Source organism: Camellia sinensis, chromosome 13 (genome assembly GCF_055761805.1).
Source record: "Camellia sinensis isolate YWXY chromosome 13, ASM5576180v1, whole genome shotgun sequence".
In the NCBI taxonomy this organism is placed as follows: domain Eukaryota; kingdom Viridiplantae; phylum Streptophyta; class Magnoliopsida; order Ericales; family Theaceae; genus Camellia; species Camellia sinensis.
The window spans coordinates 52,336,815-52,340,680 of record NC_138973.1 but is presented as its reverse complement, the minus strand read 5'-3'; the positions used below and the strand labels follow the sequence as shown (position 1 = coordinate 52,340,680).

The window sequence follows — 3,866 nt, the reverse complement described above, 5'->3', positions numbered from 1 at the left end:
CATTCATGTGATAAGTATGAATTTGAAAGCATCAGAAATACGCTTAAATGTTTAATGTGAACGGTCATGTGCTATAATTTGTAAATTGCTTGCATTGTGAACCACTGGAATAGGTATGCTTTCCGGTATATGCATACTCGTGAATTTTTGTATTAAGTGTAATGCAAGTTTAATCAGATAGTGAATAAGAACTCTATAAGGTTGTGTTTAGCCTTAATTATGTTATGATGATATGAAACGAATTAATGATTGTCCAAATTTCCTGGAACGTAATTGTGGTATCCTTAGCAGAGGCCCTCGCCCAGGGGACATAATACTGTGGCTTATGGTCATGAGGCCCTAGCCCGGGGGAAATAATACCGTGGCCTATGTATGAGACATGTTGCCGGTACCGAAGGTTCCATTATGGAACTTGATATGCTTGACCAGTATGATATGTTACGCTAAAGGAAATACCACATATGATTTGAATATGAGATATGAATTGTTACACTAATGTGTACAACAAGTTTGTTTTGTTATAATGCACATACATGAACAAATGAACCATGAAAAGTTATTTACGTGCATTCAATTCTGCCTACAGGGGTGTCTATTTGAAATATGAACATGATTTGAGTACATAATTACTTAGTAAATGTTCAGCATGTAATATTTGATAAGTATGAAATTATCTGTTACGTATATGATTAATTACGTACGATATGTGAAATGAGAATATAAAAACGTGCCTATGTGCGAATGTACTCATGCGATTTTGTGTTTAATTTCGTATTGGGCATCCCAGTATTTGGTGAAGTTTGATAAGAATTTGTGTAGAGTATAGGCAAATTAAGGGCATACAGGTTGGAAAGTTCTTCCACAGCCCGACTTGATAGTCCGGAAAGAGTAGTACAAGAATTGGCAGAGACCTTGAGACAACAGCGTTAGTTGCCGCTACGGCAAGAACCTTTGCCACCACCAGTGTGAGAAACACCGAGGAGTTTGTTACCAGACTTCTGGGGCTCGTTATAGATATGGTATGTGAGAACCCGAATATAAAAATTAAGTAAATAATTAAATAATAATATTACAATTTCAAATATTTTGGTGGTGAATTCTAAGGTGCAAATTAAATATTAATTTTAAACCTAAAATAAATTTATGGTGAAAGTCTTTAATTTAGAGACAATGTTTATTATAAAAATAAAAATAAAAAGAGAGAGAGAGGAGGGGGTGACTTGAACTCTAGACCACAAGGTTAATATATAAGACTCCTACCATTTGAGTTGCATGTAACTTATACATATGTTTTGTATATTTATCTATTTATTTGACCTATGTGTGCCCACCACTAGTATAAAATAAAATAAACACAAACCCTACTCTATTATTTGTTCACCACATAGGGCAACAACAGCAGCCACGGGAGAGGGTTAGAGAGAAGGAAAAAAAGAAGAAGATGTTGCAATCAAAGAACTTTTGGGTGTGTTGTGTTGTGTGTGATCATCAAAGGTTAGCCCTCCTTGGTTTTCTTCTCTTCTTTTTGTTCTTCATCCTTATTCTATAATTATTTTGTTCATTGATGGAGAGGTTGTAGGTTTATGTATTGTGTATATAGATATCCTATTAAGAAACTTGAGGAGCTAAATTTATGTGTAAAGATTGGGTGTAATTTTCAGTCCAAAAATTCTGCACATAATCGCTAACTTTAAAAATCAAGAAACTATATCAAACGGATGAATTTTAATCTGAAATTTTTACAGTAGATCAATTACACATTGAATTGCATATCTGAATTTTTTCATAATTTTTGGGAGTCGAAATCCATATAAATTGAGGTATTCAAATCTGTCCAGGAAACCAGTCCGAAACAGTAAATTCGGGATTGTTGTTCTCTTTGGGTATAAATCCAAAAATTATCAAATTAGTGTCATTAGAACCGGTTACGAGTCTAGTTTCATAAATTTTTGGCCTTGCATTGATTGCTCGTGTATATTAAGAGAACCGTCAATTTCTTTAAAGTGCTGCAGAAAACAACCTGTTTGGATATAATAAATTGTAGATAATTATTTTGATAAGAAAATCAAGTGAAACCAATTGGGTTTGAAACTTAGGATATATTAGATCATATCTGGAGGTTATTGGAATTTTTCGAATAGCGTGGAGTGGGTTTTTTAATTTTCAAAGTTAGCGAATAGATTGGGAAAACTTGTTTAAAACACTGTTTCATCTTAAAGTTATTTTTAGTTAAGTTTCGATCGGAATCTATGTCTTGGGTGATTTTAAACCTTGAAGAATATGAACTTAGGTAATATTTAAGAGTAACGGTGAGTTGGGTTGAGCCGTGTTAGTGCGCTGTAGTTTGGGGTTACTCAGTTCGTATTCTTTAGTATTTTTAAATTAGCAGTGACGTGTAGTTTTCATATTGGTTCAGGGCACTAGTTGGACTTTCATACTCTATTCGAGGATTACATTATTTCGTTCCAGGTGAGTAGTTTCATGCTACATATTTTTATAAATGTTCCCCTACCCTAAACTGTTGGAAAATTAAACTGTTGTTTCATGACTAAACTGTTTTGATAAATTATTATATTATCAATTGAATCAAATTATTTCTGAAACATGTGTGAACTTGGCATACTGTAAACTATTTGTTTTGGTCTCATGTTTATAATGATGAACTACCATGTTTTGCGAAACTGATGTGTATTGATTATTGGGACCATGTGTGTTTTTAGTCCAGGGAAATTATTCCACTGTGTGTGGTGACTCTGGCCACTAGGGAACAGATCCGGGTTGGGCCGTGATGACTCTAGTGCTCAACGATTGTAAGGAACAGACCTTTAAAAACAACTAGGTGACCTTCAATCGGATCGTCTTTGAGAAAAGGCCCAGGTGCCACCCTGAGGATGACTCTTAGTTCGGTATTGGATCCAACGGGGCTTATAGCCTGAGAAATGTGTGGCAGATTATTTGTTTTTATTGGTACCCAGAAAATTATTGGTGTTCATGTTATAATCTGTTTTAAGTGGAAAATGTCGTTTATCATGTTCTTGCGAGACATGAGTATTTTAAGTGTTGACTTGTGGAACCTTCTTTTTGAAACAGATTGTATTTACCAAACTGTATGCCAATCTAGTTTCTGTGATATATAACTTATTTTGGAATTGAACCCTGTTTTCAAAATTGTATTTACTATCCATGTTACTACTCACTGAGCTATCAGCTGACTTAGTTTTTATCACTTCCAGGTGTTAGAAGGACTTAGAGTGGACTCATGGCGTAGCGGGGACTCAATTGCATGGACCTCTAGGGCATTCCTTTAGTTTAGAGTGTTATGTCAAGTTTGTGCATATTTATATTTATTCTTATCGAAGTTCATTTAGGATTATTTTTGATATGTGGGTTGTTTATATCCCATAAGTTTGGATGGTTTTTGATTACGGTTGATTTTGCCGTTTATAATTGTGACATGTCTGGATTGAGTTTTGGTTATTTATTATTGGACTATTGTTCAGTTGTTCAATGTGATTGGATTCGTGTTTAGGCTTACGTGTGCCTTGGGCTAAGTCCCTGTGGGCCACGGCCGGTCATGCCCGGATTTGGGGTGTGACATGGTAAAATGGACCATACGGCAAGGAACTGTCCCCGGATTGAACGAAATGTGAATGAATCCTCTGCCTTGGCTAAATCCGTACCAGTGGTAGGAATTGCTACTCAGGATGGAGTAATCACACTCATCCCAGAAAGCACTCAGAATGTTGTAACCATTATCCCAAGTATCTATACTGTTTACAAATGAATGCCTATGTGTTGATTGGTTCTAAATTAGTACATGTGTACATTTTTGCTTGGGATATTATTTGATTCGGATCGGCATATTC

At 35.3% G+C, this 3,866-nt stretch overlaps 1 long non-coding RNA gene across 1 annotated transcript; it reads left to right on the top strand.

Moving 5' to 3' along the window:
- Positions 1 to 1,361: 1,361 nt before the first annotated feature.
- LOC145806157 (uncharacterized) lies at positions 1,362 to 3,508 on the top strand. The gene is made up of 3 exons (XR_014348866.1): positions 1,362 to 1,494; positions 2,417 to 2,469; positions 3,234 to 3,508. It is a non-coding gene; the product is annotated as an uncharacterized LOC145806157 (long non-coding RNA).
- Positions 3,509 to 3,866: the final 358 nt, after the last annotated feature.